Source organism: Lepisma saccharinum, chromosome 1 (genome assembly GCF_977018435.1).
Source record: "Lepisma saccharinum chromosome 1, izLepSacc3.1, whole genome shotgun sequence".
NCBI lineage: Eukaryota > Metazoa > Arthropoda > Insecta > Zygentoma > Lepismatidae > Lepisma > Lepisma saccharinum.
In genome coordinates, this window is record NC_139229.1 from 37,394,323 (window position 1) to 37,419,407 (window position 25,085).

The 25,085-nt window shown below is 40.6% G+C and overlaps 1 protein-coding gene across 3 annotated transcripts in view; it reads right to left on the reverse strand.

Moving 5' to 3' along the window:
• The window catches only part of LOC145994646 (TOX high mobility group box family member 4-like), an 855,605-nt gene that overhangs the window by 454,094 nt on the left and 376,426 nt on the right, over positions 1-25,085 (reverse strand). The window contains exon 1 of one of the 3 annotated variants that reach the window (XM_083130816.1): positions 6,435-6,579. The exons of the other annotated variants lie outside the window; for them this stretch is intronic. The gene's annotated coding sequence lies outside the window, so the exon portion shown is untranslated. Of the gene's footprint in view, positions 1-6,434; positions 6,580-25,085 lie in introns of those variants that run through there. 3 annotated transcript variants of the gene reach the window in all.

Here is a 25,085-nt window from a genome sequence, read left to right on the forward strand (position 1 = left end):
GGAGAAGCAGCTGTGGTCTAGTCGGTAGAAGGTCAAATTGCCACGCGCAAGATCTGAGGTGGGTAATCTAAGGTGGGAATTTTTCCGGCTTTGTCCCGCATAAAGCGGCTATGGGGCTCACCTAGACGAAATTAAATGATTACCTGGGGGCAACCCTGGAAGTAAAGGTGGTCGGAGCGTGGTGCTAATCACATCGCCTCCAAAATAGCTGATATCGATAGAATGTGTGGGGACCTACCCCTACATCCCCCCATACATAACGCATTGCGCAAAGTGCAAGGGGAACTTTACCTTTTTTATTCAAATAGAGAATTTTGCACTAAATTTAGGTCGAGTTAGTACATGTGTATGTCTCAGAAGTGTATAATTCCTTAGAAGGAGAAAATTTTATTGGTTACATTTTTTTAATATCACTAATAAATAAATAGTAACTATACCTTGGACTACAATAAGTTAAACCGATGATATGTCACATGGCAATATTTCCATTTGAAATAATAAATAAAAAAAAGTTGAATCCAATACGGTGGATCCAAGATGGCGGATGGGGTGTGTAACATTCATCAAAGATGCAGCACTTGGTCTCCTAGGTATTGCATATGGTTACAGACTTTTGAATCACCCTGTGTCTATATATATACTGGAATTAAATGTCATTGCAGAAAATCCAAAACTAGTAATGACCATTTCCAATGTCTCCCCTTTATCAGTCAGTTTTATATAACATACTTTCACACACATATATAAATTAACACTTTCATTTTTCCCCTGAAAACTTGTCTAAACATGAACATTTTTACTGGGAAGTCAAACAGAACCGAACATTTTTAATTTGGTCAGGTTTGAGCTTCCATAAAAATCCAGGAACTTTCCATACGGTTGAATTATATTCTAGTTCCTGGCCTTTTCCACGATACCCCCCTTCCAACAATTCTTTTTCCCAAAAAACACGATGTCCCCCCTCCCCCTCACTCCCCGGCGCCATTTCATACCTTGCAACGAGCTCCAACGAAGGTAACCGAGCGACTTTAACGCCCCCATTCGCCCACGATATTGGTCTCTGGTGTTATTATTGCAACAAAAGCCGACGTCAATTTAAAATTCACTGCTCTCAAACAACAAACATTCGAGATATTGCTTACTCCCCTTCATGAACAATGAACGAGTCGACAAGGGCCGGTGAAGTGGGACTGGCATCGGAATATTTGTCCATAAAAATTCAACGACTTCGGTACACGGCCATTGTGCTTACATTAGAGTGCTACATTATCAACTTCATTTGCTCGTAGCCCCTGAATCAACAAAAAACGCTTCAGTTGCTTATTTCCGTCGTTACCCGTCGAATATTTGCAACTGTTTTTCTTCGCCCTGTGTTATTTATTAACTACCAATCGCCATCAATGGAATATTAGTTATTCGGACTCTACACGGGGGAAAAAAATGGAACGCTGAATGAAGTGGTTATCTCAGGAGACCACCAGTAACGAAAGGACGGAGTGGTGTTTTCGCGTTGGCCTGCAGTGCTAGCTAGCATTTTGAAAAAAACGCTGAACACAATCGTCAATGTAAAGATTATATTAGTACGTATCTCTGATGTTAGTGATACTCTCTGTGATTCTTTCTAAAGACACCCAAATGTCAACCTGATTTCCAGGTAGTGCACCCGGGACTACATTGTTGCAGACTAACGAGGCTCTGGCGCCTGGACTTGCAGTCAGCATATTCCTCTGTACACTGGCGTACGCAGAATTTTTTTTCCTAGAGGGGCTGCAATTGTAAAGGTTCATAGTACTGTACATAGCTGCTTTCTAAGGGCGGAATATTCAATCAATAAGATATTTTGTATATTTGGAAATTTCCACTCTCAAAAATGACATTCGGGGGTCATGTCAAGAGAGATTTGCATTTACCACTTTGTTTATTCCAGAGTTTTCACTGTTCTTATTTTAAAATAATGATTTTCTCACAATTTCGGAGGGGGCTGTAGCCCCCAGCCCCCTTCTGCGTACGCCAGTGTCTCTGCAGGAATTGTGAGGACGTCCGGAAAGGGGGGGGAACCCAAATCCCGTTTGAAAATGAATGTCTACCTAAAAATTATGTATTTCACACATGATTTCATTTCAGTCTCAATAATTTATGTTAATTGAAGGAACGTGATAATTTATGACAGAAGCAGTGTTTTTTTGAGGGGGCATCACTATTATGGGGAAAAATATGCCTCCTTTGTTTCCCATGGGGAAATATAAATAAATAATAAAAAATACCTTTCCCTCCCTGCAAAATATCCTGCGGACATTTACGCAAAGTAAAATACATCAAATCATCCATTCATACGTTAGTGATAAGCCTACACAACCGAATGTAGCCTAATAATCTTCTAGTTTAATGCCACAGTAAAATGTGTACTCAAAATAATACCAAGCATGCAAACACTTACGCTTGGTGTAACAAAACACACATTTTTGTGACAATGCGGGACTGGCGTTGCTCAGAATCACATTTGGTGTCTTGCTACACCGCTGGCTGTCAATCAGTGTAATCAAATACATTGCTTAAGCAAATGGGAGTTTGGCATTGACGTATCACTGATAATTATTTTCAATACATTCGGGTCTAAAAGTGACACTTTCCGAAGACATCAAATATCAACCTCTCATCCACGTAGCACACACTCCAGACTGGACCCATAGCCAGTGTAATCCTCTGTGAGACTCGTGTTGCTTTCATCAGTTGCATCCTCATCTACGTGATTAGTAAAAAGTGGCAGAAAAGTAAAGTAAAACAAATCGACGAGTCAGTCTTTTCAATATATATATATATATATATATATATATATATATATATATATATATATATATATATCCAGCAGACCCGTAGCAGAATTGTATTTCGCTCATCCCTTGACAGCAACCGCCATCTAAAAGTAGAGGGGGTGGGTACAAACCCTGAAGATGAATTTCTCAGTATGTTACAACTTATTGATGATGATTATGATTTGATGTTTTAAGTCCACTTTATGCACAGTAAGGCTAATCGGGACTGGACCTACAGCTTAAAGTGGGATCCGAACCACTTGTGCCTCCACCGGGGTATAGAACTCAGAGTTACAACTTATTATTCCAGATGTTTAATACTGCCAAGGATTAAAATAAACTATCACTGCGCACTATTTGTAACGAAAAAATCTTTGTAGGATTTCACGAGAGATGGGGGGGGGGTCAAGTCCCCAGAGACCACGCCTTGGCTACATGCCTGATATCCAGTATTTTACTCAGGGGCGTTTTTTCATATTACAGCTCAAATGCAGTCATGGAATTATCGTGCATATTACCGTATAGTTGGCAACGCTGAATTCATGACATGCCCTGCCATTGCCCTACGATTAACTAACAAGCCACATTTTAATTCAATTTCTAAGACTGAACATCCATTGTGTACATAAAATATTTCAGATCACAACAATCGTTACACTTATTCTCTACATAACCCCATCACATATCCATATACTGTATGTGCTCATTATAACTATCCTTTCATTTTACTAACACATTCCAGCTAGCTACAACCATAAGTTACCACAGACCCCGCCTCCACCGTACCAAAAAACACTAATATGCGATATCTGGAAGTAATTTAAATGAACTTAGGGACCGGCCATCCTCCAATATCAAGGGTTTATGCACGCGCCCACGTTTCAAACCCCTCCAGGGGGAGGGGATAAAAACATACACCGTATCTGCATCGATTGAGAGTTATTCACATAGTTTTGAAATTACTTCGAGAGGGTACCGCTATCAAGGAAGATGCAACGGCAATTCCTCCTCGCCACAAGCACGAAACAAAACCACGAAGCACAACTCACAGGTAAGCTGCTTCTTTCTCTTTTCCTAATATTCACCAAAATTTCAACATTTTTTTAGTCTTCTTTTGCGAATACTTATATTGCTTCGAACAACGTTGCGGGTTTGTAAGTGTAGGAAGCCAAAAATACCAGAGTTCAGGTGCCTTAAGAAGAAAGAGAATGCTACTAATTCGTGGTAAATGGTGACCCCAAATATAAGGACACGCAAAGGTCAATGTATTTTGCACTGTAGTACACCCTGGACTGCAGTTGGCAGACTGGCGTATTAGTTGATTGATTCAATTGGCATAAGGATGAAGGATGATAAGAATGAAGGACTCTCACAGAGAACACCAATATGCAGACCGGGATTCGAACCCGGAACACCTAGCGCCGTAGTGATAATCGCTCTACCACGGAGGTGGACGACTGGTGTCTACAACCAGTATAATCACAGACCTGTGGATTATTCCTCAGTCTATGAATGTTTGTGATTGTCCCTTCATTCATCTCAACACCAGCCATCCTCATCTTCGTCATTAGCCAAAAGTGACACAAAAGAGAGTAAAATAAATGAAATCAATCCATTCGTGGTGAAGTAAGTAGAACCTGAAGAATGGCTTTGTTTGCACACGAATATACAAAGTAACTCAAATGTCTGAATCTTCGAAGTTTGAACATTACTACCAAAAGAAACTAATCACGACAAAAAACATCTTCAGGTATGTTATGAATAGATTCATGATATTGTTTATTATTTTACATTTATTAATGTACGTTGCTTTTCTGTCCCTTTGGCACACACGCAACGTACACCCAACGGCGAAAGAAACAGTAGGCGAATTGTCCACCACCATTTTCATTCGGTCTGAATTACACAATGTGATGACAATGAATTGAAATAAAGACGTCAATAAGCAGAGAACTATGTCTGCTTCGAACCAACATAGTTTCATTCCTTAAAACAACACAGGATGTAAAATAAAAAAGTAATGAAAATAGCAGTGGACAATTTGCCTACCACCATTATATTTGCCGTTGACTGTACAATAGAAAATGTACAGTCTACAATGAGAATATATGATAATTACATTAAACTGATGAAAGGGGCAATCATGAGAAGGCCATGGCTCAAAACCAAAAACTTCTGTGTGAAATTGGAGGTACGAGTGGTTCGGATCCTACTTTAAACTGTAGGTCCAGTCCCGATTAGCCTTTCTGTGCATAAAGTGGACTTAAAATAAGAATTCAACAACAACAATTCTGTGTGAAATGCGTGATCGGACTACTCAACTGAGTGAATTTTCCTTCAGAAAATCTGCTATTTCTTTCACCAATTCATTTCCTGTTCGTTAAGGCTGTGCCAGAGCTGTAAGGGGGGGGGGGGCATGGACAGTTTATTTTCATTTGGTAGACAAGGCTCAATATTAAGAGGAATAGTGGGAGGACAAAAAGTGGTAAAAGTGAGGCAACTGCCCTCCACGCCCCAATCACCACCACTGGCTGTATCAGCTTTTGAACGAAAGAAACTAATAGGTACTGGGTTCTCGCAAGAAACTTGACATGGAGCTAATAGGCCCATACTTCAAAACTACTATTCCTTGTTACCTTGAGGTTTGAGGCCAGTACAGAGTCAGGTAATCGTTACTACGGTGCTCGAGATGTTCTTTCCAAGGATAAAACCAGCATGCCGGAAAACCTGGCTGCTTATACGATACCGATAAAAAAAATGGATGGAAAGAACTAACTTACCAGGATCTATTTGAATTTTAGAAAGTCCACGCCAATATAACATTATGCATGAGCTACACTGACCACATCACCAACAACACAGCATAAGAAGTAATGAAGAACTTGTGAAGTTCTCTTCACAGAACATGTTCAATAATGTTACAGTAGCTCTAAGGAAAGGAAGAAAAAGACACAGACGAACTCTACAATGTCAATACATTGCCATGGCCAAATAAGTATACATCTTCTTTCCTTCCTCCATAATGACCGTTGCTTTGTCCCGTATTGCTACTAACCTCTACCCCATCACTTGACTCTACAATAACACGTTCCAAGGGATTCAATGTGTCTCGAGATAAAAGTTATGCTACTTATTGTCTTCTGAAGGCTGAAGGATTACCTGGATGAACATACGAATAATTCTACAACTTTTGCAGTCTTAGTGACAAATAAACAAACCACATCGAAAACGTAACGCCCTTGAGAAAAGTAATGAGTTCAACAGGTGGTGAAGAGAAGATGCTGCTTTAATCGACAGATATGTTTTTACTTCGCTGGCAAGATAACTACCACGTTGCGGACGAAAAGGTTCAGAGGTTAACAAACATGTCCACCGGACATTCCCGTGACGTCAAATCAACGCACTTGACGTCAAGAGCAGCAACTACTTGCAGTCTTGCAATTACAGAGGAAACAAAAGACTGCCTGGAAGACATTGGAAGAGCGTTCGACTGCCTTCAATCGCTGCCTGAAGCAAGCATGGCGTACTGTGGTCACTTATTCAATAATCGCTCAACGGCGACTGGAAAACCGCCTTTTTTTAAGGCCGCCGAAGGCATCCATGTCTGTTCAAAAGACTTACCTTGCGTTCTTGCTGTGGTTACTTCTCGGTTCTTGCTTCCGGCATCTCCCAGATCAATCGCACTTCTGCTTTTTTTTGCAGCACGAAAAACGGTGACAAAAATATACTTGTGTCTCACAACAGAAAAACGCTGGGTCTCGATCTCACACACACTGGTCCAAAGACACACTGGCTCACAATGGCTTCGGCCTGGCAACCTCCAGCACGCGAGGGAAGAGGGGGGGATCCTCTAGGGTCTGTCATTAAATGGCGAGGGGGGCAGGAGACGACAGGTGCAAGAGAAGCCGCTGTCCCCCGGGGCGGTCGTCAGGTGCCCGCACGAGGCACCAGCTGTGATCCTCTTTCGACCGAAAACCTTCCCGGCTTCGGTCTACGCAGCATGTGATGTATTGACTGCGAATTTGGTCAGCTTCGAAACCTATTGTAACTGATTTTTCAGTCGGTTTTTTTCTCTCTTCTGCCTGCAGAGGATCTTAAAGACTGTCGGCTGGAAAAGGCAACTTCAAAAGAGGACTCGCCGTACGCTACCGCTTCTGGCTGTGAACAACTCTATGAGGTCCCAGTGTAACCTTGACCGTTTCCATCATGTTCCATCAAAAGTGGACGGTGGGAAGGTGGATGGTGTTTACGGTAAGAGTGCTACATGATTACTCTCTCCACCTATTAATGTGGTACACCCAACGGCAAAAGCAATAGTAAGCGAGTTGTCGATCACCATGTTCAGTATGTCTATTTTCCACAATGGGAGGGTCATTGATTGAATTAAAAACGTCTATAAGAAGAATTGCATCTGATTCATATCAACAGAATTCCATATTTTAAAACAACACAGGAAGTAGAATAAAAAATAGTAATGGACAATTTGCTTATTATTATCTTTGCCGTTGGCTGTACAAGTAACCGAGCTTCGGACGGAACACGGACAACAAAGAACCTTCACAAATGCAATATACAGGGTAATTCAAAATGAATCATCAAATTTAAAATGGCCAAAGATTTTGCGTATAAATGCGTTACCCCCACACCCCCTATACGCCTTCATGGCGTAGTGCTAAGCACAGGGGAGCACTTTACCTTTTTATGCGTAAACTAAACTAAGCGCCTTGACGCAACAGACCTCCCTCTAAAGGCCAGCGCGTGCCAGAGTGACTTTTGCATGACGCGTGAAGAGGCCCTACATAAGAGGTAATGGTTACACGAAGGCGTAAGGTAAGAGATCATCTCGACAAACGTAATGCTCAACAAAAGTTGTTGCAAACAAATAACAATTGATAATTTAATAATGATTACTGTCTAATACGTTAAGTTAAAGCTGCCATTTATGCATTGCACCGTACCATGAAGATACAAAGGGATCGTGGTTAGCCAGATTGATTCATTCATTTTGATATTTTGGGCATATCGGCACGGAGGCTATTTTTGCCCTCACACAATGCGGGGTTAAGTTCATTAACTAATATGTCTAATAAGAAAATCCGCATACAATTTTCATTAAGTAACAAGAACAAAATTATACTAATCAAGGGGCCCCGCGTTTGATATCCGGTGGAGCCACATGGTTCGGATCTCACTTTAAACTGGAGGTCCAGTCCCGATTAGCCTTACTGTGCATGAAGTGAACTTAAAAGAAAAACTCAAAAACCTTGTTTCCTTAGCTATTAAAAGCCAAGGCCGTAAGGTGCACTCAGCACACACAAGGATACTCATAGGACAATACAACGGCACAGAGGATTACCCCTGGATTCAGGTGCCAGAGCCTCGTTGGTCTACAAAAATCAGTTACCGGGGTGTGTTAAGGAGAAGTGATGTTGGCTTTTGGGTCCCTTACCAGAAGGTAATCGCTTGGTTTGTTTGTTTCAATTGTTAAGTCCATTTTATGAGCAGGTAGGCTAATCGCGACTGAACCGACAGCTTAAAGTGGGATCCGAACCACAGCGCAATGTGCCTCCACCGGGTATCGAACCAGGGACACCTTGATTACAAGGCTACAACGTTAACACTACTCCAGAAAGAAGGCCTTAGTTTATATTGTTATTTTGAGAAGGCGTTTGGTTGATTTTTGTTTCAAGTCCACTTTGAGCACGGATTGACTAATCAGGGCTGAACCTACAGATCCGAATCTCTATAGCCTCCAAGAGGTTTCGAACTCGGGACACCTTGATTACAAAATTAGCCATTACCGTCTCCTACAAAGGATTCGAGAAAGGGTCTCCCGCGTGAAAATCAGACGCTCTACCGACTGAACCACGGCGGATCGTACTCATACATTACAGAAATAATAATCTATTTACGCTGGAGCTCTAGCAATCAGTTTCTTTCACTTTGTCCAAAGTTTCGTCCCCTCCTTACGGAAAAGAATGAAATGGGCCTCAGCTGATGTGTATTGGACAGTAAAAAATAACAAACAAAGCACGATTCACTACGAGACTGTCACCAGTGTGTCGCCTCCCTGTCTCCCGGCTGCCAACAATTTAGCTGAAAAGCTCCTACGCGGCTCAACAAATCTCCCCCCGCCAGGAACCTCTTCCTCTCCTTTCTTTCCCATCTTCAGCCTCCTCCTCCTCGCCCAAATGGGGGCCCTCTCCTGCCTCCCACCACCTACTCAGTATCCCCCTGTTTACGACGCCATTCTCGGAAATCGAAATTTTGGAGCAACAGAAATAGAGGAGGTGATGTTCTCGACTCATTCTTGAACCCAGAGGAACCAACTCCGGTTTGGTGGAATCATCCAGAAGTTGGTTACTGGTAAGTAGACTGAGGATTTATATGCACTAAAAAATATGAATGTATGAAATTGAAATTGTGAGTGTGTCAGAACTTAAGACTATTTTCACACGCCGCATTACCCATAACTAAAATTTACACGTGCCTCAGAGGACCAAAATCTCCTCATCCATGCTAAAAACTTAGGCTGTTACAGGGGCTCATGAAAGGACATAAGACAACACTACAGAGGATTATACTGGCCGTAGGTTCAGACGCCAGAGCCTCGTTGGCGAGGAAGTGTTACGTTTTCTTGATTTTCGTTATATATTGTCGATTTTCTGCTACGTTTGGCTAATCACGACGGTGAGGATGAGTGATGAAATTCATGAAGGAACACTTCCTAGACCGTGATTCGAACCCGGGAGCCGTGGTGGTAGCGTCCTTGCCTTGCAATCAAGGGGTCCCGGGTTCGATACCGGTGCAGGCACATAGTGGTTCGGATCCCACTTTAAACTGTAGGTCCAGTCCCGATTAGCTTTACTGTGCATAAAGTGGACTTAAAACACCAATTCAATCAATCAATCCAACAGACAGTTGTGTCGGAGTGGTTAGCACACCATGCTACTACGACAGGGGTTCCAGGTTCGAATCCCGCCCTGGGCATGGGCATATTATGCGAGTGTCCTTCATAACATCATCACTCATCCTTTGAGATTAGCCAAAAGTGGCAGAAAAGCAAAAGTAAAATAAACCAAATCAATCAATCCAACAGACAAGAAAAATACTGTGACTGAAATTGTGCTGCAAATACGAGATGGTATCCAAAATTTTGGGGAACTGGTGTTACCATCTTGTCAAAAACTCAAATTGGGCTTATTGGCTGCCATCACCCTCGACGTAGTCCTCTTTTGCAAGTACACACAATTTTTAAAATGCACTCTGGAAGTCGGGTTTTGTGAGAGTATCCCGTACTGAATGTGTTTCCACTTGGATGATCTCAATCGTATCAAACCGGCTGTCTTTCAACTTGATCTTCCATCCACAGGGAGACAAGTCAGGCGGGTACGGTAGGTGGGAGACAAGTTAGGTTTGTTTTTCGTTTAAAGTCACCGGTGAATAATGAAGAGTGAGATGGTGCGTTGTCATGATACAAAAGCCAGTTCTTTCGTCGCCAAATTTTCGAGACGCCGCAAAACGTCAGAGTAGTAGGTGAGCACAATCGCCTTCATATCACAGCAAGTGATGAGCATTTTCTTGACTTTGCTCTTCCCCTGTCTCAATATATTTCCCCATTTCCCGGGAAACACTTCGTGCGACCAGTGGTGCCTATAATGCCCCTTTCATTTCACATATTCCCAGGCAAGTTGCAACCGTTCCTCTTCTCGACGAAAACGTGGATCAGCTGAGTATACGCAAAGCTTAGCCCCTCGTCAACGTGGATGGAAACACTGCCCCAGATCTCTCTCGCGCAGCATCCCGCCACCCTCCCCGGCGGAGTTTTATTTCCAAAGAGGAGCCATGCCTCAGATATAGAACTTTGGAAGAGAAACTTGCATTATTACTGATGAGACATTCTACGGAACACAAATCTTCTTTTACAATGAGCCTATACCCAATTTACTCGAAGTCAACAGTCTGCTGTAAATTGAAAGAACAGTATTAAAACGGCACCCTGGGTTCCCTCCCCCTCCCAGCCTTCGAATACATAGAGAAATTGTTTATAAACTAATGCCGAGAGCATGGGTGGCATTACAATGAACAGAAATTGCATATCTGGTGGGCACAGACATTTCTGAGGGAATGAAAGCCGATTCCGGGCAAATTGCTGAGAGCAAAACCAACATTTGGAGGGCGAGATGGGATGTTCATTACGTTGAGCAACACCTGATGAAAAGATGATCCTAAAATTTAACTCTTGATTGTCCCGTCAGCATTTACATAGGAAAATTTGTGGGAAAATATTTATTTAAGAAGGCTGTATAACAGTTCAGCTGTCTACGAGAGCGGGAGCTTTCACACCGAAGCGACAAGCCACACGAACCAATTAGTCCATAAGAAAGTATCCACTGCGCATGCGCTACCAACATACCGAGCCGGAATCTAGGACAATTGCGACGAAGCCAAAATCGCGGACAATTTCGATGATTTTGACGCTGAAGGTCATTTTACAAATTAATGGTAGCACAATTGCGTCGATCAGGAGCTAACCTAACCAAAGGCGCCATAGAACTAATAACGTTGTGCAAGGTTGAAACAACAAAATAAATAGGTGGCTTGGAAGACCGCATCCAAAAATTCATGATGTTCTGGCCTGCCTCAAGATCCAAGCAAGACACCAACATCAATGGAACTTAATCTAGAAGGACAGAAAAGGAAGAAGCGTGACATTAGAATCGACGAGAGAGTTGGAAAGTATATTCGCACATATGAGGAAACGGGTGACTTCAAAAAGTGTCTGTTGGCTCTAGCCCATGTTTGAAAACTTGATTGAACCAAATTCCCAGCCGAAAATATCAATATTTCACGTAATTCTCTAGTAAGAAGTATTATACGGGGTGTTAAGTCACCCTTCAATTTGATAGAATGTCATCGCAATTGTCCACCCGCTCTTTCACTTCTAGCTGTGCTCATCGCAATTGTCCGGCTACCGAGGCGACACGATGTGCGATATTGAGAAAATGACTCAGTAAGAGCGACAAGTGCAGCTTATCGTGTCCCTCCGGTACGAAAAGTTGCATTTATTTATGAAGATTCGTTTCTAAGTGGTACGAGTCGCTTGTCTCTTCGGTCTAATAGTTCTCTAAAACCATAGCATAAACTGAAACTGTTTACAGATACATCTCCAAGATGTTGGATGTTCAATATCATCAGAATGATTTTTTTTAAAAAAAAAAAAAATAAAAGATGACCAAATTTTTAAAAGAACAAAACGTGACATTTTTCATGTTTTCCTGAAGGAAAAACGGATCGGCAAGATTTTAATATAAAAATGTTTCGTCTCAAAAAATATTACATACATAAATAAATAAATAAATACTATGTAAATAACTGACATAATATGATGATATGCACTACCTCCAACCAAGCGGTCGTTTAGAATTAGAAGTCATTCTATGATATTCTATCGATGAATGGATCTTCTTCAGTACATCCTTCCTTTCAAATATATCGTGAAAGCTTACATACACACTTATGACTTAAAGGTCACTTTATTAATCAACATAGCTGTACTGAAAGACATACTTATAGAGGAATAAAAGTTTGAAGGCAACAATCTACTGAAAATCACTATACGTTAGATAAGTGTGTTTTCAAAACAGACCTGCCATCGGTTTCTTCTTACCAGCGCGCAGAGTGACGACAGTCGGCAAATCAATCGCTTATGGTGCAGCGGTGCAGACCTCTTCACGCTGTACTCAGGTATGAATGACTGAATTACTATGCCATAATTCATAGTAATAGTAGAGAAGTGGTATTGTTGCAGTAATCCTATGCTGATAAGTCATTGTCACATAAAGGGACTTTTCACGTATTAAAAAATCGGAACAGACTCAAAAAACGGGACTGTCCCCGTTAATACGGGACCTATGGTCACCTTATTCTTCAGGAAGGACGATCTCAGGTGGGCAATGTTTTCGTTACCTCAGAATCTCACCCAGGCTCTCAACCATACTTGTATCAACAGTTGTGGGTAAAAAGTGACTGAATGATAGTGCTGGTAACCAATATTGCGAAGATATGGAATGTATCCGACGACGAGGATCACTGATTCGTTGAAATTGATGAATGGACACTCACAAAGGACACCCATGCCCAGGCCGGGATTCGAGCCCGGGTACTTCTGCGGCGTGATCAAAAGTCGCCCACTTGACGCATGCACAAATCTTCCGGTGTGTATTCAAATTCCAAGATGCCGGAGTTATTACCTCCACTTAGAACTCTGTTAATAGCTAAAATTGCATTGTACCTTGGTATCTTCTCTAAACCGGAAGATATCCTTTTCTTCACTGCGTCCGCCACTTATCCTTCTACACTTTCCAGAAAAGCTACTGTTGAGTGAAAACTTTCAAGGATGTCTATCAGGCCCGTACACAGAAAAAACTGGTTTGTTTGGAATTACCAAAAAAGTTTGGTTGATCTGTTTGGTTATGCTTTTTGTTTCCGATAACCAAATGCTATTTGTAATTACTAAAGCATTTTGTTAAAGAATACAAAAAAACATGGTCAGACGAAATATGGCACTCGTAAACAAAATGATACATATGTAAGTACAGCGAAACAAAACGTTTGTTAAATTTACTATATGCGTGAGCGTGATTTCGAATTTGTCCGAGTGTAGTATCAAAGTTCGTTCGAGTTCGCGTTAATGTTGTCGAAAATTGAAACTCGTGTAGATAGATAATTACTCGAAGCGGGTCTTCATGTTGTGTAATCTAACATGCTGGAAAAAAGCTCCGGATATGGATACCTTACACTGATGTTTCCTGCAACGGCCTCTAGATGGCACTGCCAAAAATGTGTAGAAGAAACATAAGTTTATGTACAACAAATAATGATACATTTGATTCTAATCATAGTGAAAAATTGTACTCTAACACCCTTCGAAAGATGTTTGAACAATAAAACTACAACATAGATAAGAAAATGTAGTACAGTGAATAAAAGTGAATCTCCTATGACCAACTTTTTTGATTCCAGACTATATAACTAGGAGCTAAGTGAAGATTAGGCACACACCAACAGACGTTTAAGTATCAGTGATCGGTTAGTTCGTATGAACTTTTCCAGCCTGATCATTACCAGTGCGTAGTTAGAGATCGGTTACTTCATTGAACTCTCCAGCCCAATTATTGCCTATTTTTGTGGGAGCAGGAAAAGGTTTATTATCCGTTTTGCCTTGACTCATCTCACTCAACAGGTCGGTAGGTGCCGTGGCTTGCCGCGAGTTGATAGCTTCCTGGAGATGAGGCCTTGCTCGAGAAAAGGTTTATTATCCAGATTAGGCAGACACAAGAGATGTACTACGTAGAAATTTTCAGCGTAAAATGCAGGCTCGACCAGGACTCGAACCCGGGTCTCTGGCATACCGTGCCATTTCTCTAACCACTGAGCTACCGAGGCGGCCTCGCCTCGCCTGATTTCCGCTATCGCTGTTTTATCTGCGTGGAATCGTCTCTGCCAGTGCTACCGCAACGGGATGTTGCCTTTGAAACACAGTGGACGGTATACCAGAGACCCGGGCTCGAGTCCTGGTCGAACCTAGATTTTACGCTGAAAATTTCTACGTCAGAGCTAAGTGTTGAAAAAAAAAACAACGTCCCACTCCAAAAACGGTTAGTTCATGTGAACTTTCTATTCTGTTCATTCTCGATGTGTATTTTGAGATCTGTTAGTTTGCACTATCCAGCCTAGCTAAAATTTAAATTAGCTAGATTATGATTAAGTAATTTTGACTAAATTATTTGGTTTTCCTAAACAAATGGGCATTTTGTTAGATTTACCAAAATAATATTTGGTATTAGTAACCTAAAAATTGTTTTAACCAAATCTTTTGCAGTGATTGAATTATTTTATTCTACGTCACTTTTCTGCCACTTTTGGCTAATCGCGATGTTGAGATGAGTGATGATATAATGCAATTGATGAAGAGACACTGACAAATAACAACACCATGCCCAGGCCGGAATTCGAACCCAGTACCCCAGGAGTCGTAGCGCGCCGTATTGACCACTCCGCCACAGTGGTCGGCCAACTGCTGTTCTGACCACAAATGCTATGGTAGTATTGCAGCTATAGCCAAACATAAACTTATAGAATTGCAATACTATGGTCCAAAAGAACGGAAAAAAATCGACTCATCGTAAATTAACAATGTTTTCAAATTTCCTTTAAATATCAGAACCACTAAACAGCTAACATTCATGGTTGAGAAAATAGTATATTTATAAATTAAATGATACGTATCAGCAATGATTATTAAAATGAAGAACATGTCTAAATGTGAGCAAAAAAAAAAAAAGTCATCACGACTACTGTTTGAAAAAAGTCGGGAAAGGGATTAATAAGAATGTACTGTCCCGACTAAGTCTGGCAGCTTTGAAGCAATGGTTATAAAATTAAAATTGCAAACTGCAGACTACTGGATCCTGCTTCTTTTCAGAACAAACGCATTAATTTATGCAAGGACGAAATAGAAATTCTTGCAAAATCTAAAAAGAGTCAATGTTATTTCCGTAGGTTGTTATAGGTTCACATTAAAATATTGCATAGTTCGAGGCATGGGCGTAACTTGGGTTCTAACTTTTAGGGGGCAAAATCGACCTTGAAACATAACTTTTGAGGGAGGCGCAGAATCAAGCTTTGGACTTAACTTTGGGGTGGGCAGAATCAAACTTGTCACATAACTTTTGCGAGGGGGGCCAGAATCAAATTGGAACCTTGGGGTGGTAGAATCAAAGCTTGGGACTTAACTTTGGGGATAGAATCAAACTGTGACCTTAATTTGGGGGGACAGAATCAAACTTAGGACTTAACTTGGATGGCAATATCAAACTTGGATCTTATCTTCGTGGGGTAGAATCAAACTTGAGCCTCGATTTGGGGAGCACAATTAAACTTGAGCCTTAACTTCGAGGTCAGAATCAAACGTGGAACTTAACTTGGGGGGGGGTCAGAATCAAACTTGGGACTTAACTGGTGGGGGGGCAGAATTGATAAGTTTTCCATCTCACAAATCTATTTTGCTAAATAACTTACATTTGCGCAATTATAAAAAAAATACTCTTTAATACTTTGCTCCCAAGGTCCCAGTAGGTTAACAAAAGTAAGTTATACATTTATTAATCTGAAAATTTTGGGGGGCAGCTGCCCCCCTTTGCTCCCGCCAAGTTACGCCTGTAGTTCGAGGGAGGGGCCTCTCTCATGGGTACGGGCCCGCAGTCTGACCTCAGCCATATTCCGTCGTGTATAAAAGCATATTTTAAAATGGTAAAAAAAGGTATCAATATGAAAACCTCAAGAAATATGTAAATGCTACTGATGGAGTAAAATATGTCCGTTGATTAGCGGAAACTGCCGGCGGGCGCTGCGATTCAAAGTTTGCGGTGTTGGCACGTTCCACGTACAGCTTTACTCCGCTGAATAAAAATCTGTATAAAATCGGTTTCGCAATGTGAATTGACAACGATAATGCATTTTAAAAAGAGATGCAAAGAGCTTCAAAACAAGACCGATATTGTATTTGTAGGATTATCCAATACCAAGAAAAAGTTGTTTGTCTAAATTGAAAATAACGGTTTTTTGAGAAATTTTGAAAACAATAATTGTGTTTGAAACCTTTCTGTCTGCATCCTACTAAAATTTCATAACGATCGGACAACCCGTTTTTGATTTACAGAATTTCAAAGAGAGCGATCGTATACGAAAATAAAAAAAAAAGTTCTTTTTTTGTTCTCACGACGATAAAAAATAGAAGGCATAGCCGAAAAAAATGGCTAGCATAGATTAACATAGAATTAAATAAGCTAAATTTTGATGTAACTCCTTTTTATTTTAATTGGAGTCCAAACTCGAGTATCTATAATTTTTAATCCGAAATCCGATAGTAACTCCCAGGGTAAGGACGCTAACCACTCGGTTACGCGGGGTGCGAACAAAAGTATGGATCAATTCTGATTCAATGCACTTGCCCTTGTATGCGATTGCATTTCGTGGTGTGAATTACAATTTCATAAGCTTCTGCACTACAAACTCCTGACAGCATAACAACTGCTCTTCCTGCGATCCATCATCAAAATGTTTATTCGGAAAACGAGAGAGAGAGAGAGAGAGAGAGAGAGAGAGAGAGAGAGAGAGAGAGAGAGAGAGAGAGAGAGAGAGAGAGAGAGAGAGAGAGAGAGATAGGAAAAATGACAGAAGCTTTGATCACTGAAGGAAAAAGTCTTCTTTCTAAGGATGTTGCATTATTCACCATCTGGCGTTAAACAGAAACAAAAGAGTAACGGTTGCCCCAAAACCTCCATTACACATGTCACGGTGTTCGAACTCTGGCGTGTGTTCCGTTGAAGGAATGCTTTTTTTGATAAATGCGACGGGAGTGGCAAAAATGCCACACCTAACTTAACAGTTTCAGAATTGGGAGTAGGAAAAAAAAAATGTTCCGCCAGGTACCTTTCTTATGTCACGTTCGTAAAGCAACGAAGATTCTTAAATTGCTTGTTTAATGTCTAAACATTGCTACTAACGAATTTTGACAATTTATGATTTTTACTTACGTTTAATTTTTTTTTCTATCGATGCCGGTTGTGACTGCCCGCAGAAATATTGTTGTTTACTTATTGATTTATTCAATTGTTGTTTTAAGTCCACAGTAAGACTATTCGCGACTGGACCTACAGTTTAAAGTGGGATCCGAACCACTATGTACCTCCACCGGGTCGCACCCGGGACCCCTTGATTACAAGGCGACGACGCTACCCCTGCACCCGCAGAAACACAACACAAAGAAAAGCACATGAAGATTCACTTGACTCGTCTAGAACATGGGTGTCCAGCCCACGGCAAGCGAGCCTCTAGTGGCACGTCGACACCTTACAAGTAGTACGTAGATGCAGAGTTCCCACACATACTTACAAATTTAATAATAAGGAGTACGTCTATACTGAAATTAAATTACATGAAATACAGTCGGCATTCAATTTTCGGGGGAGGGGGGCGGTGTTAAGGTGGGGTCGCACATTCACGACTCTGCATATTCAAGAACCTCCTCTGCTGGAGATAGAATTCTGAACAGATATAAATTGAAATATTGTAGAGGTTTTACTAAACGAAGGAAATTTTCGGAAATGTCTTAACTGAAATACACGATGGGTTACACAACAGCTGAACCTCGCCCAGCAATAAAGTCAAAGTCAATAAATTCAAAGTGGTACAAAATACGGAGGATCAACGATGCAAACAATGAGTCAATGCAATTTTGGATCAATCTTTCAAACAATGAGTCAATGTAATTTTATGTTGTTGGATCAAGGTTTAAAACAATGAGTCAATGCAATTTTATGTCGTTGGATCAAAGTTTCAAACGATGAGTCAATGCAAATTTAAATCGGATCAAGGTTTCAAACAATGAGTCAATGCAATTTTATGTCATCGGATCAAGGTTTCAAACGATGAGTCAATGCAATTTTATGTCATTGGATCAATGTATCAAACAATGAGTCAATGCAATTTTATGTTGTTGGATCAAGGTTTCAAACGATGAGTTAATGCGATTTTATGTCGTTGGATCAAAGTTTCAAACGATGAGTCAATGCAAATTTAAGTCGGATCAAGATTTCAAACAATGAGTCAATGCAATTCTATGTCGTCGGATCAAGGTTTCAAACGATGAGTCAATGCAATTTTTTGTCGGATCAAGGTTTCACACAATGAGTCAATGCAATTTTATGTCGTTTGATCAAGGTTTCGAACAATGAGTCAATGCAAATTTATGTCGTCGGATCAACGTTTCAAACAATGAGTCAATGCAAATTTATGTCGTCTGATCAACGTTTCATACAATGAGTCAATGCAATTTTATGTCGTTTGATCAAGGTTTCAAACAATGAGTCAATGCAAATTTATGTCGTCGGATCAACGTTTCAAACAATGAGTCAATGCAATTTTATGTCGTCGGATCAAGGTTTCAAACAATGAGTCAATGCAATTTTATGTAGTCGGATAAAAGTTTCAAAAAATGAGTCAATGCAATTTCATGTCGTTGGATTGAGGTCTAAAACAATGAGGAAATGCAAATTTATGTTGTTGGATCAACGTTTCAAACAATGAGTCAATGGAAATTTAAGTCGTCAGATCAAGGTTTCAAACAATGAGTCAATGCAAATTTATGTAGTTATATTTGATATGATATAAAATTAATATGGAAAAAGTGTAAGTAGTTATTTATATACTTGTACAGTTTTATGGTAAAGGATAAATACAGCTAGAGGTCAATTGATACAAAGCTGAAAAACTTTGAATGAAAAAACAAGAAGTCATCGTATACAAGATTTATCTTTTTACATTCTTACATCATTTGCAAACCAATTAATTCTATGCTACATGTTTCAGGAAAATGCACAAAACTATTCAATCTTTCATTTTTAAAGATAGGAGATTGAAAAAATAGTATCGTTTTACTCATTTGAACTAGGAAATAATAAATTTCTTTGAAAATCGACTCGAAATCATTTATCGTGTTCAATCCAATTCCAACACAAATAATATCCCTCCTTTCCTTACACAGTAACTGCGAATCCCGGTACTCAGAAGTAAGAGGGGTTAAAAATAGTATTCATTGTTCCAAAATGAAGTTTAGAAGTCCATAATTACCTTCACCATGTGGTCAAAACAGGGTCTAAATATAACAAAATTATCACACAAAAACTCAAAATTTTGAAATCCCTTATTGTCTACTGACGGTGTAACGAAAATCCACGACACGTAAAGCTCCACTCGAATCCAATGATGTGCAATGAAAGACGGAAAATGCTATTCTTCACCTCAGTCGTAGGAGAAGGAACGTAATTGTTCGAGAGACTTCTACCGCAACGATCTCATTAAACACCTCCCTCTCCCCCGAAGCCGGGGTATGTTTTATTCATCAACAGAGAAACTTATGAAAACTTCGCTCGTTAACTGCATAACTATCTGCTATTTCTCCCCCTTATGAGGACTCTCGCACGCCATTTGTCACAAGATTTACACACCGTATTCAAAGTCAACATAGAATGGATTTAATTTACAACTTCTGCCATAATTCTCTGCTCTGAGAAAGAAACTGCAATCTTGAACCGTTGTCATCAAAAATAGTTTACAAATCTTTACATATTACGGCATTAGGGAATGTGGCTCGTGAGAAACTAATATTGTGTACAACGAAGGAGACAAAATATTGTTTCGTCGTCGCCATGTAATCAAGGGGTCCCGGGTTCGATACCCGGTGGAGGCTCATAGTGGTTCGGATCCCACTTTAAACTGTAGGTCCAGTCCCGATTAGCGTTACTGTGCATAAAGTGGACTTAAAACACCAAATCAATCAACCAACCAACAAAGATTGTTTAAGAATGTTCCAGGAAATCTACAGTATCAGGCGATGACTTAAAGTAATTTGGTAATCTCAGGTCAGTCTACTAGTCCTTGGGGTAATGGCACGATGAAGATACATGGTGAAATAAGATGGGGGTGAACACTGTGGCACACCCATGTCTGACCCACGGTTTAACCGCCCCACCCACACACCTTCTGTCAACCACTCCGCCACGGAGGTCGGCGTCGCATTGTAATCAAGGGCTCTTAGGTTCCATAACTGATAGTTCGGATCCCACTTTAAAACTGTAGGTTCAGTCCCGGTTAGCCCATCCGTGCATAAAAAGCGCCTTTTCAAAATTGCGAAGTAAACTAGGGCCGTGTCCAAAAGGTACAAGAGCGTACTTGAAGCGAACACCCTTCGAGAACCGTCTCGGAGTTCAGTCTCGAAGTCTTGGACTGGAAGCGGAAATCTTTCGAATTGCACTTCGACTGCAGCGCCAACCATCGGCAGATAAAACTAAGAATGCATTGTTTTCCCCGCGTTTTAAACACTTGTTCTCCCCATATAAATCCCACAGCATTTTAAAAAGTTATTGTATTTACATTTCCACACACTAGAAGAACTACAACCAACATCTGGTTGATTTCGATTTCAAACAAATGAACGAGTGCAGAAGTCTAGTAAAGAAGACTACAACTCACGTCCTGCATGCTATGGGCGCGATTGCTCATTTGCTTGACGCTTTCGAATTGCAATAGATGACGTCATTTCCGACAAGACCATACTGTAAGACTGCTTTTTGGACCTTTCGGACAGAGCCTAAGGCCTCGTCTTTGGAGTAAAGGTAACGCTGTTACCTTGTAACCAATGGGTCCCGAGTTCGAACCAGTGGATCCCGCTTAAAACAGCACGTCCAGTCCCGATTAGCTCATACGAGCATAAATTGAACATGAAACAAGCTGGGACGACGTAAAGACTGAATAAACACATTCACTTCAATCCTTCTGAGCGTCCTAGATCACACCGGAGTATCCAAACAGAATGTTTACCTTCCTTGACCGTATCCCGCAGACGATAATAAGCTCAAATTGGAAATGATCCAACAAAACATCCCGATGATGTTGATCACGCATGTATGGATACGTGCAGAAGAACAGGGACGCCTACATGGGTGCAATTATTACCGTTCAGTCACTTTCACATTCGTATGGGCCGTTAATGGAGGGATAAAGGATGAGGAACCTGGGAGATTAACACGCATACTTGCGAGGAAGAACGGAAGAGAACAAAGGTACATTATCGTATGTATGACGACACATTTACCGCTACCATGGAAATAATTACGACTATTCTGAAACGGACTTTGGTGCAGATGCAACAATGAAGATCGGTGGCTAATTATTGAGTCATGTCCGGCACCTGCAGGGAAAAAAAAGGTCCGGAACTGTGAAAAAGAAAAATTACCACTAACAAGTGGTAATTTAATTTTACTTCCAGACGTTGTACACGAGGCATACTGTAGGTGACATGATACACAGAAGATTGGACGTCATACGTATACTGGGATGTTACAAGAAGCCTTTCTAAATTCAAGAAGACAGTAAAACTGAAACGATGTCGACGTTCGAGACTTGGCTGAACTATACAAACCTGGTCGACAACTTGAGAAAAGCTGTTCATTGTTGGCGCAATGGAATCATTAGAAAATCTTTCCAGAAAATTTCATGGTCGACAAATCTCTTCAATGATGGCGCCTGGGAAGCTTTAGGAAATATTTCCACAAACTCAGCTGGTCGACATCCCGCAAAAATCTCCTCATTGCTGGCCCCTGGAAAGTATTAGGAAATCTTTCCACAAACTCAACTGGTCGACATCCCGCGAAACTCCTTTCATTATTGTTGGAGTCAGGGAAGTTTTAGGAAATCTTTCCACAAACTCATCTGGTCGACATCCTGCGAAAATCTCTTCATTGTTGGTGCCTAGGAAGCATTAGGAAATCTTTCCACAAACTCACCTGGTAGACATCCAGCGAAAATCTTTTCATTGATGGCGCCTGGAAAGCTTTAGGAAATCTTCCCTGGAGAACTATATTTTTGACTTCGAACTACTTACGTGGACTCTCTTAATTCGTGCTTGGATACTTCGAACAGAAGTTTGTTCGCCTTGTAATCCTATTGAAACTAATCTTAGAAATTCATATGTAATTCGAATTTTGGAAGCTTTTATTTGGATAATTCGAAGCCGGCTATCCAGAGACAGCACAAGGGAAGAGAAAGTTTCTGTTTGCTGGTATGCAGCCTCCACCTTCTACTCAATAAAGTGAGACTTCCCACCCCTTTTGTGTGCAGATGTTCGTTCTTGATCCCACCAATAGCTAATGACAACTGTGAGAGGAATTATTTTTGCTTACACTATAGGATCACGCACAAAACGCGCAGTTTTTACGGTAAGGTCTACTGCATGTTTATTACTTTTGTTTATACTGCAGTGTAATAGTTTTATTTTTATTGATTTTCTTTAATACTGCATGTTTTTGTTAATTCGAATTTTTCTCATCTCCCCTTGGAGTTCGAATTAAAAACAGTCTTCTGTATTAGAATAACAATAGTAGTGTTAATACATAATGGAGTTTGCTCTCACTCACAGCCCAAACCTTTGAAAGTTTAGGGGTCTTATGACGTAAGCACCCACTAAGAAGGGATTTTGCGCTGCACTACCCCTAAGGAAAGAAAAAATATCCTAAGTTTGCACATTTTGATATTTGTTTGAATTGTTGTTTTAAGTCCACCTTATGCACATATAAGCTAATAGGGACTGGACTTACAGTTTAAAGTGCGATCTAAAATTACTGTGCAATGTGCCTCCACTGGGTATCGAACCCGGGGCTCCTTGAGCAAATTTTGATACGTTTAACATAGTGGCCCAACAGCCCTTGCGGGGCAAGGCCTACCTACCGACTGCCGCCCCCACTCCCACATGCCTCAGCGGAGGTGGGAGATCATCCAAACAGCTACGGGGTTGAGTGTGGTCAGCCCAGTCCATGACCGGGTTACACCACTCATTCGTAGCTCCCCAATTTCACCACCGGCCCCATTCACAGGCCGCAAATGCAGGAGAAAGGTTGTTACGTTTCCCCCGAGGAGACTCGAACCTGTGTCCGTCCCGTAGTCCGACTGACACCTTAGACCGCTAGCCACGGGGCGGGACTTGTGATACGTTTACAGTCCAAAAAGTCCTCAACAATGGCGATATGTGCACTATATTCATCTCGATCTGATTGTGTTTCGCGGAGATATTCATAGTGGGACTAATGAATACATCCAACACATAAAAAAAATTATATCATGCGGCCACAATCGATTTTTAAAACATTGTGGTTAAACATTTTCTTGTTTTTAGCAAGAAAGCAAGGTGGTGTTCTACTCCGTAGCAGGTGGCAAAATATTTAATCTTGCTCGGTTTTTATAAAACTTTTACAATGCAACAATATTTTCTCCCGAATATGGATGTTCCTGTATATGTTATTGTATCACTGAGTTAGTTGGAAAAGACTTTACACCTATGATTCGAGTGGGGAGGAGGTGCATTCCTGGCCGTACCCTCGATTAAGATGATTCGTTCCACATGAACACCAACCTCTTAATGGCCCAAATGGCTTGCTGTTTACTCGCACAAAGGAACGAGCAAGGTTGCTATCAAAACTCACCTCCTCTCCTTCTCTCTGAAAGCTGAAGCTACTCTCTTCTAATGATGATATCCTTCTCATGTTCTTATGAACGTTCATTTCTTTTGCCTTTCCTAATTCTGTTAATGGACACTGAAGTAACTGAATTATCAATCATCCCTGATATGTGCAAGGAAGTGTGATCCAAATACTGACGAAGAGAGACCGTGAGATGTCAACCAGGTGAGGTTTTGGGAATTAATTTCTGACGTTATTAGGTTGCGCTTTAAAACTTTAAAAAAATGTAGAGAGGCATTTCTGGGTTTCTATTTATTCCTCGTGGGTGAGGAGGATAACGTTTTTTTCAGCAAGTAAACTAATACAAGATGCTTACCTGTCAAGAAAGTTAAGAAACAATAAGGAAATCAACAGGTAGGTCAAGAAGTCAAGAAATTATGCTTGTGGTTAAGAATTTTTGCTAATTTAGATTATTTTATCTTTACTTTTATATAAAAGTAAAGATAAAATGCTATGTGAACACTACAGAGGAATTACACTTCCTAGTGTATTTGCTAAGATACTAGTAAAGAGACTTACTCCAGTAGCAGAGAAGATGATCGGAGAATACCAGTGTGGTTTTAGGAGATCGACCACAGATCAAATTGCTTCAATTACACTGATAATGGAAAAGTGCTACATGAATCCGATATTGACCTGCATCACCTCTTCATTGACTTCAAACAGGCATATAGCATCAAGAGGAACAATGTTAACAATCATGAAACAAATTAAAATATCAATGAAACTAGGAAGATTAACAACAATTACATTAAAAGAAACAACAAGTAAAGTAAAGATTGAAGGAGAATTATCAAGAGAATTCCAAATAGAGAGAGGAATAAGGGAAGTAGTTGTCATGTAAACCCTATTATTTAATCTAGCACTAAAAAAAGCTATCAGACATGTGAGTATACACCCAGGAACGATAATCTACAATTGGATGTGTCAATGCCTAGCATATGCAGATGATACTGATCTCCTAGCACGAAACAAAACAGAACTAAATAAAGGATTTCAAAAAACTAGAAGAAGCAGCAGAAAATATAGGACTACATGTAAATGTACAAAAAACTAAATACTCCCTCTGTCCCATAATTATAGTCCGGTATGCCAAAATGGTGACTTTCTATTTATGTTCTTTTGGATACTTGAT